Here is a 10,495-nt window from a genome sequence, read left to right on the forward strand (position 1 = left end):
TCCATTCCATATACGAGTGAGAAAGGTGTTGCCCCAGTAGATGTACCGAGGTTCGATACCCAGGATACAAGCTTCATTCTCAACCATACCGTCGGTGCACTCGGTAAACTCCGCTTCCATTCATGTAAATGGCCCCATCAGACATCAGAATCTGTTCGGATTTAGGGTCAGGCCCCTCCTCCGGGATCAGTTCCTCACAATCTTTCGATTTGAGCACCTCGAGATGTCCTCATCAGGGAACTCAAACTTCCTCGGTTGATAATCCTCAATAGGTTGCTGGGGCGATGTAATCAGACAATGCACTCTCCTTGATTGCTTTCTGAGAGGTATATCGAATATCGTATTCAATCAAAATCATTGGCCCTTTCGTAACCCGTCCGGTCATTGCTGGCTCTTCATGCACATACTTGATCGGATCCGTCTTGGACATCCACAAAGTGGTATGAACCAGCATACACTGTCTCAGTCGGCGAGCAGCCTATGCCAAAGTACATCAAGTTTTCTCGAACAGTGAATGTATTGTTTCACAGTCGGTAAACTTTTTGCTAAGGTAAATTGCATGCTCTTTTCGACAAGACTCGTCATGTTGCCCCAGTACGCACCTCATAGACCCCTCGAGGGCTGTCAAGTACCAGATTAACAGTCTCTCTCCATAGGAGATAACAGAATCGGAGGCTCCTGCAACTTATTCTTTTATTTTTCAATGCCCCTTGGCAATCATTATTTCACCTGACCGTTTGATCTTTTTTCAACAGCTTGAGTATAGGTTCACACATGGCTGTTAGAGGAGATGTGAACCATGATATGTAGTTCAATCTACCTAATAAACCACGAACCTCTTTCTTTGTTCTCGGTTCAGGCATTTCTTTTTTTTTCTTTTTTAACAGGATCAACCTCGATTCCTCTCTTACTTACAATAAACCCCCAGCAGCTTACCGCCCCGCACTCTGATAGTGCATTTATTTGAATTCAACCTCAGTTTGAATTGTCTCAACTGGTCTACTCGGCTTGGCCAGATCTATCAGATGCCCCTCTTCTGTTTGGGACTTTGCTATCATGTCATCAACATATCATTCAGTTTCATGATGAATCATATCATGAAACAAAGTCACCATGGCTCTCTGATAAGTAGCACCGGCGTTCTGCTCCTCTAGAAGACAGTCTTCTTTCCATGGTAGCTTGTGCGCAACGACATCGGTATCCGACCCTGGCATATCCTTACACGACCAGGCGAAGGTATCCACATGCTCTTTCAACAGGGCTACCATTCTGCTCTCGACTCGCCTCCGAAGCGGCCCCAACTTTCATTTCCTTTCTGACCTCGGCAGTGTACCGGTTTAACAAGCTCAACTCTGCCCCTCACGCGGCTGAATCACCTTCTCCTCTTATTTCAACAACCTGGCTAATTCCAGCAGATCACAATCTTCTTCGCCTTCTTCTTCGGCATGATAGATCGGATTGTCGAAGTCATACAGAGGTGTAACCGAATTCTTATCAACGAGATCCGGAGAATTACTTTTCGAAGTCGGAACGAGACAAATCAAAAAAAAGGGGAAAATGAAAACAAACATTGCCATTTTTATTTGTTTTTAAACTGCAAAAATAAATGAAAAACAGGGAACACCGCTTTTAATTGAAAAACATCCATTTATTAATGATGCAAAATGTTGCAAAATGAAACATGAGGTGGCCCTTACAATGAACCATTACGTGTCGGGCAACACGTGTGGCTTTCATGCAAATAAAACTGAAAACAGAAATTATTACTCTTCCGGACGAGTGACCGTGCTGATCTTTGAGGCCTTCCAGCTTCCTGGTACGCATGATTTTATCCATGACTCCAGCTCGCAGTCACTGTCAATCTCTTCACCCACTGTATAGGCGTGACCTGGATCCAGCACTCCGGCACTGACAAATGTGAACGGTGGACGACGTCCTCTGTTTTGCTCAGACGAGTCTTGGCCTTCCTGATAGCCAATCCCAAACATATCCGCCTTTACCACGATGTCTATGATTTTTCCCCAGCCTGGGATCCCTCCATTTCTCACCACTTCCACAGCCTGTTTATAAGAAGAAATGGACGACTTTTTCTCTTTCTCAACCCCAATGGCATTTTCCACCTTGACGGTTCCAACTGCCAGACTGGGTGTTTTACACCTCACATCGTCCATTTCTACTTTCATCATTCTCTGGATTGCTTCCCCAATCACTACACACCCCTTTGTGGCGACAGCCGCACAACAGTTATCGACACCAGGGAAAGCCTCACTCTTCATCGGACGCTTCTGAACCACAGACATTGGAATCTTCAACTGATCCCCGTTCATCAGCCCAATCGTCCTCCTATCCTCAGCAATTGCACTCATCCCCATCTGACCAAGCGCGGGTATGTGATTAGCATTAACATCTAGAGATTGTGCAAAATTAATGGCCTTGGAATCCACCAGGTCCTGGACAATATGCTTAAAAGCTTTACAATTCTCCACATTGTGTCCAGGGGCACCAGAGTGAAATTCACATTTGGCATTCTCATCATACCCGGCAGGCCTCTGATCAGGTTTCAACAGAGTCAACATCCTTGGCCGCACCAATCCAAGATCCTTCAACCTCTTCAACAGAAGAGCATACGCCATGGGTGGCCTATTGAAATGACGATCTGTCGTCCTCCTTCTCACTTGGCACCCAGCTTTCTGTGTTCTCTGTGGAGGTGGCTGATGTTGCTGCTGTACCGATTGATCACCAGCAGGAATTATTACCGCAGCAGTGTACGGGTGATAACGATCCTTACCCCTCTTGGCATGCACCTCACTTGATTCAACCTCCTTCTTGTGTTGAATACTGCCAGAGGGCTGCTTTACTCCAGAGGGCTGCTTTACTCCAGACGACAGAGCATCTCCCTGGGTTTCCCCCATTCTCAGCCAGTTTTCAATCCTCTCCACCTTCTGCCCCAAGGCGAGCCCTCGTACCACATTGAACAACTCCCTCATCATCTCTTTCAATTCAAGAATGTCGGCGTTGGGTGGATTCATCAGTCTGGGTTTGTTGAATCTGGCAGGGTATCTGAGCGGAAAAGTTGTGCGCACCGGTTAGATACTGACACCTACAAAACAGCAAACAGGTTAATATGCATGAATGCAACGTCTATCCACACGAGGAAGCTTCTGTCCTTTGATCCTGGTTTCATCGAGACAAATAAAATTTCGACAATAACATTCTGACATCAGGATGTCTCTCAACCAGAATCTCAATCGAGAATGTACCCTGAGTATGGATAGACATGAGTTAGATACCGATGAATGCAAAATATGGATGATGCTGATGCGTGAATGCAATGCATAGTGCCATCCTCCAAGTCATCTGATCATTTACTGCACTGAAGCCCGATCTCTGAACCGATCACAACCATCTGAGGTACTGAGCAATCACAAGTCCGACCCAAGGGTTCCGAAATAAACGGAAGTGAAAGGTACATCACCATCATCACCAGACAAACTCTGAGCAGATAACTACAATCCTCTGAATCGGCCCGGGGAATCCTGAAATAAATGGATCCCCACTGATAAATAACACGGACAACACTCCGGCGTCTCGGAAATAAATCCATAAATCTGACTTATAAATATGACTCTGATCAACGGAACCAATAGTCATCATCAAAGTCACCAACAAAACATGCATCTGTAAGTATCACCCTCCCCTCACAGGTAAATTCTAATCAGGTCATCCTAAGGCGGATAATAGTCTCGACAATCGGGCAGAGATACTCAATGGGTTTGCCCTTTCGGGTGTGCCATTGTAGCTCCCTTAAGATCGTCTAAACCAAAGATCCGGGAAATGATCGGTCACCAGAGTCAATAGCTCAAAAGAGGTAACTAGACCAAAGTGGAAAACCCCACTGAGGAAGAGCTCTCAGATGAACCTCGTCCAGCTTGTGGTATGTCACGTTGCAACAATATGCTGATAAAGCAAATGAGGAACGTGAGACCACACTAATCCTAGGTGTATACTCGGGCCTGGGTTTTAGCCCCACTCAGAACACCCACCCCAAAACAGAGGAACCACCTGTACAAAGGACAGCAATATGATAGTATGATGCATGCAAATATTTATGCAAATATATACACAACATAATAATCATAAATGCAATAAATAGAGCGGCACAAACAACCTAAACTATCCTAGAACGCTAGGAGAGACTCGCTTAGGGAAGATGGACCAGCAATAGGTCAACTTCTGTAGTCCTCAGCAGAGTCGCCAGCTGACGCATCCGCGGAAAACAACCGGCGGGCTGAAACAAAAAACAACACAGAGCCGCCACCGTGCATTATTTATCCCAAAGAGGGAAAGGAAACGCTCGAAGTAAACCTGGGAAAAGCATGGTCTCGCGACCAAAGAGAATGGGATCGGGAGTCGGTTATGCGAAGGGAAGGTATTAGAACCCCTACGCATCCGTCGTACTCGACGGGATCCACGCTCAAAAGATAGGTTAAGGTTGCTAAAACAAACATCACACACACACACACTGAAAACAACACAGGTGGAGGAAGAGGGGAGAGGGCTCGCTAGGACATCGCGTCATATGCCTACGTATCTCGTCTGGAACGAGAATCAGAGTTGCCGTAGTTCGGCTCACGCACGCCAAAACAAACACACGCACAGAAAGGCAAACATGGAACCCGAACGCCAATCGCTGGACTTACATCAGCTTCCGAACCAAACAAACCCACACTGGAAACCAGATGCCACTTGATGGACTTATACCAGACTCCAAGCACACAACAATAGGATACGGAATGCCAATGGCTGGGCTTACATCCGTCTCCTAACACACACAAGAAGAAATAAGCAACAAGTCACTAAGGAGTCGGGAACTCGAGCCTAGCAACTGTCAAGCAAACACACACAAAAAGAAAAAAAGTGCCCGGAGAGACCTCGCACGGTCTCCTGCCTACGTACCTCATCTGGTATGAGGATCAAGGCGACGTAGTTCCCCTGAACGGGAAAGAAATTCTCACCTGACCAGATACAAAGGGAGACACACTACTAGGGAGCTGGACTCGAGCCTAGATGTTATCATGCATCATTGCCCTATGTTATGGTTTCTATCCTAACTTGCACAGGCAGCAAGCTAATCCTAAACAGGCAAAGCAATCAAAGCAAACAATCACAAATAGCACACACTATATCCAAATAGAGGTGGCTCAAACAAGGGTTAGACTGCCAAAGCAAGTCAACTGTATCAGGGTGATGTTAGCTCTTAACCCTGACTTTGAGAGTCAGGGTGAAGCCAGATGAAATGGGAGTGAGGGGTGTGCCTCACAGCTCTTATCCCTGGCCAGGGAGAGCTTCAGACAAAGAAGTGTGGGTCCAGAAAGTGGGAACCCTTCTACACTTATGACACTGACTCAACTGTACAACTGTACATGGATCTTGGGTTAGTATCCACAAGGCATCAACATGTAATGTGAGCCAAGGGACGACTCAACAGATTAGCCGGAGGTGGACTATACACCTCTTGTGTCTGCCAATTGCCTTAACAAAGGTCTTTTCCTGCTTGGGGACAAAAATAAACAAGCACAAACATCGCCTCTTAAGGAGGACTTCAGACAGGTGCCTGGCCAAGTAACAGGCCAGGTCTTCCAGACTACATGGAGTTAGTGATTCTACCTCAATTGGTTTACACAACCAAGCAGCAGCACAAGCAAGTTCACAATGAACTATAGCAACTAAGGTACCTGAAATCAATCCAACATAATCAGTACTCAGCACAAACAGTCAAACAGACAAGTTAAAAGTCAACAACACAAACAGATAGCAAGCATCAATGCACAAAGGTGCAAGCCACAAGGCCTAAGCATAAGTCTCAATGCCTACAAAACAAACTCAAGTTAGTCATAAACAAGCAATAAACCAATCCCAATTGAGTTCACATCATCAAGTATAAGCAATTATGCTCTTTGACCTGAAACAAAGCTCAAATGTGAGAACACAAACCACTAGTACAAGACTAGGGTCAAAATAGGATCAATAAGTCAAAACAGAACATGAAACTTATCAAAAATCAAGATCAATCAAATAAGAATCAAATCCAGTTGGTCTCATGTTCATATCATCAACCATTATCATTTCATGAGGCAAAGAGTACAAAGCATGCAATTTAGAACCTCAAAGGACCAAACAGAATGAATAGATTCAAACTCAATCCAAAACAATTCAATAAATCCTCAAAAATTCACAGATAAACAGAATTCATTACATGTCAATCACACCAAATTTCAAGCCAATTGGACAACGGGAAGCAAGTCAATTAAATTCCACAAGTCAAGTCATGCTCATACAAGTCCAAACAAGGCACAATATCATGTATCAATTTCAAGCAAGCATAAAACAGTGTAGGAACAGGATAAATGCACCAAACCAAAACCATGACTAACTTTAATGTGTCTATAATCACTCCACAAAATTTCAAGTCCATCCAATGCATATCCAGAATTTCACAAAACATTTAAAAACATGACTCACAAAAGGTTCACAATTGGACAAACAGAGGAGAAATTCTCCAACAAATAGGAAATGCACTCAAAAATTCCAGAAAAATTCACATGTGAGCTTAACATCCAGAAATATCAACATTCAAAATTTCAGCTCATTTCAAGTTCATATGGCATGGTAACAAAAATCATGAAGTCAGACAAGAAATGGTGTGACACAAATTGTCACACCTCTAATGATCATGTGATATATCTCAATCCAAGAATGCAAAAATCACAAACCATATACCAAAATGACCAGGAATGAGTCTAGAATAAGCATGCAAAATTTCAAGAATTTCTAATTAGGCATCATCATTTCATGATCCAAAGAGTAAGCATGGTGCAAGAAATGACATGTGAAAACAAACCCTAGGCCATCCAAAAAACCACATGTGCACAATTTTATTAAAAATCATCAAAAAATATTAGAGGTTACAAGGATCATTTCACAAAAAATCTCACATTATTTGGACAAAAATTGAATGAGATATGGATTTTAGAAGTAATGGAAAAAATAAAAAAAAAAGTGAAATGGAGGCATGTGAATCATGTAAGCATGTGAAAATAAATACAATTGCCAAAAGTGGAATTGGCGCCACACGGAATCGAATGGAGGTCTGGTTTCAAAAACAAGCGCGCAAACACCCTGGCTCATGTACAGTAACGCGGTCATGGATCAAAACACACTTTCTGGAAATTTTTTTAAACCTTCATACATGTTCTTCATCAAATTTCCAGCATGAACAAATTTCCACCAAATTGGACAAACTTTATATCAATGGAAAGGTCTTACAGCGTACATCATGAATATCACATCAATTAAGCCTAATTCTTTCTAATTTAAAAGATTCGATAGCAAACATGTTTGAGCACAAAACTTCAAATCATCATAACTCTCTCATTTCTCAACCAAATTTAGTGGTTCAAATTGCAGAATTCTCTACTAAACAAGATCTATCCAAAGCATCAAACAATTTCAAGAATCATTGAAGTCGAAATCTGACCTTAATTTGAGAACAGTTGCGAATTTGCGTGTTTCAGGCTTCCAAAAGCAAAAACAGATGTTCTATGATGCTAGTAGAAGTGAATGGATGCAAGGCCTTGGCTCAATAACGCACGATCTTGATGAAATCTCCATTTGCCATTGTTGCACCTCACTTTAACAGTCCTTGATTTTGCTTCCAAAAGCTTCTTCAATGATTGTAGATGATGAAGCAATGAAGAATTTGGCTAGGTTTGTGAAGAAATTGCAAGAAAAGTGAAGATGAAAAGTTGAGAGAATTGTGCAATTTTGGATCTAGATCTGAAATTCTGTTATGATTAAGATGAAAACAATTACAATTATGTTTATATATGTGAGGTTAATGATGTTTCTAATCCTAATTAGTGAAAATGCACATGATTAGTGAAAATGCAAGTTTTCATGCTAAATGTCAATTAGTCAATCCACCCTCACTTATGCAATGCAATGTAACAGTAAAATTTTTTTGTTGCAGCAAATTTCAAATGGTATTGGTGAGCTATTGCAAGTGGAATCATGTGAAAACAAGGCTTATTTCTCAAAAACACCTTTTTCCCTCCACTTTTCAAAATTGGTTCACTTGAAAAATGGACTTTTTATGTGATGAGTTTTCATGACAGGTAATGCTTGTTTTGGATAGAGGACATCAAAAGAATTTTGCTCAAAGAAACCTCACTCCATTTGGCCTTGTGAATCAAAAGTTATGCCACTTTGAAATTCAACTTTTTTGGACAATGATCAATCCATAACTTGCCAACCACAAATGAGAAATTCATGTTCTTGGACTTTTTGGAAAGGTGAGAGCAAGATCTACAACTTTCATGTTGAACAAAATTTCATTTGAAGCATTTATGGACATGTAATTTTGAGGAGAAAAACTTTCCATTTTTGGCAATTTTCAATTACAAGTCACTTTCTATTTTTGGAAAGTTTCCATCTGACTTTATTTTCTTCATTCTTGATGTTTGAAATGTCAAATGAAACTTGTTTAGACATGAATGAAGTGTCTCTAACCCTCTCCCACCTCCAAATCCATCAATTCAGGCACAGTTGACCACAGTTGACTTTTTTGACTGATAGATGAATTTCAGCTTGACTGATGAACTTGAGCCTCAAACTCCTGATGCCATGGCTCAATGATGAAACCCTAGCTTCCATAAGCTCAATATAATCATATGATGATCCCCATATCCATTGAAGACCTCATCTCCTTACCAAGCCCTGATTGGCACCATGCAGATGATTAGGGTTGACCAGTGGTCAAAACCCTAATCTCAAGGAATATGATCATGAAGAATGAATCTCCTGGTGATGACAAAACCATGATGATGATGATGTACCATTTCAACCAAGATGATGCTCAATCTCCTTGAGAACCAAGAAACCCTAATTTGAACCACACATCCTCAGATGGTTAGTGATCCATTCAATTAAACCTTCAGCTTGAATCTCAACCTCTTTGTCTTCTGATCAAAACCTGGAGGATGACTTGATTAATGTGGCCACATGATATGCAAATATGCAATGCCTAATGACCTAAAATGAAATGCAATATGCTCAGCTAGTCCCAAGAGAGGAGGGCAAATTTTGAGGTGTTACACTATCACTCTTGGTATTGATGAGTTCTTACATGTATCTCACTATAGTACTACTAAGGAAATATGGGATATCCTCCAAGTTACCTATGAAGGTACAACTGACGTAAAGAAGGCAAGGATTAACACATTGATTCATTGATATGAGCTCTTCAGAATGAAACCTGAAGAAAATATTTATGATATGAAGAAACACGTCATCCACATCGTTAATCACACGAGAACCTTTGGAAAAGTTTCTTTTTAAAAGGACTTGGTTGTAAAGGTCCTTAGATGCTTAAAATGCAGTTGGCAATCCAAAATCAATGCGATTTTTGAACCTAGAGATTTGTCATCCATGGACTTTTCTAATCTTTTGGGTAAATTGTAGAAACATGAGATGAAGTAGAAAATACTCGTAGATGATGAAGAATGTGACAAGAAGAAGAAGAAAAATATTGCTCTAAAAGTTACAAACATCAAAGATATGGAGTCACATGATGCAGGATGCCAAAGAAAAAGTAATAAAAATATGAAACTCATGTTCTAGAAATTCAAAGAATTCCTAAGGCACAAAAACAAAGTTCAAAGTTCTAGAAGTAAAGTGAAGAAAGATCGTCATTCACTCCTACATGCCATGAATGAGAAAATAAAGGGCATATAAGACCAAAAATCCCTCAAAACCAGAACTAGAGAAGGAAATGAAATCAAAGAAGTACAAAAAATCTCAGAGATGTAAAAAGGACCTAGATATCTTAGGATGACAATGACATAGAATCTTCAAATGAATAATAAACCAACATCTATCTCACGGCAGATATGAAGAAAACAAGGTAACTTCACATTTTTCCTTTCATGATTTATTTCTCATATGCGGGAAGTTAAATAAAGAAACAAGTAAGTTAAAACAACTTGTCTCCACTTATAAATATATTATTTCTTCCCTTGAATTTGAAACTAAAAACCTCATGGAAAAAATAGAAAATCTTAAAGAAAAAAAAACTTTTTAGCTCAGATCTCTTCCACTTCTTAGAAAATATTATATGAATTTATCAAGTATGATCAATGTGATATTTCGAAAAGTGAAAATAATGATTTGAAAAATACTCTTGAAAAGTTCACTAAAGAAAGTGATGACTTGAATCTCCTTATTGAAAATAAAAGAGCATCTTATAATAAGGCTGACCTACGTTATGAACCTAAAAATAATGTTACAAGTTTTATCAATATATTCCTTGAAAATAAGATCTCTAAATGCAATACTTTTAAATATAATTATTGCAATAAAAATGACCATGTCCCTCGATTCTGCTTTTGCTTTGCTAAGAAATGTCATGATAGTAAAAATGTTTTCTCTCATTCTCACT

This window comes from Lathyrus oleraceus, chromosome 4 (genome assembly GCF_024323335.1).
Source record: "Lathyrus oleraceus cultivar Zhongwan6 chromosome 4, CAAS_Psat_ZW6_1.0, whole genome shotgun sequence".
NCBI lineage: Eukaryota > Viridiplantae > Streptophyta > Magnoliopsida > Fabales > Fabaceae > Lathyrus > Lathyrus oleraceus.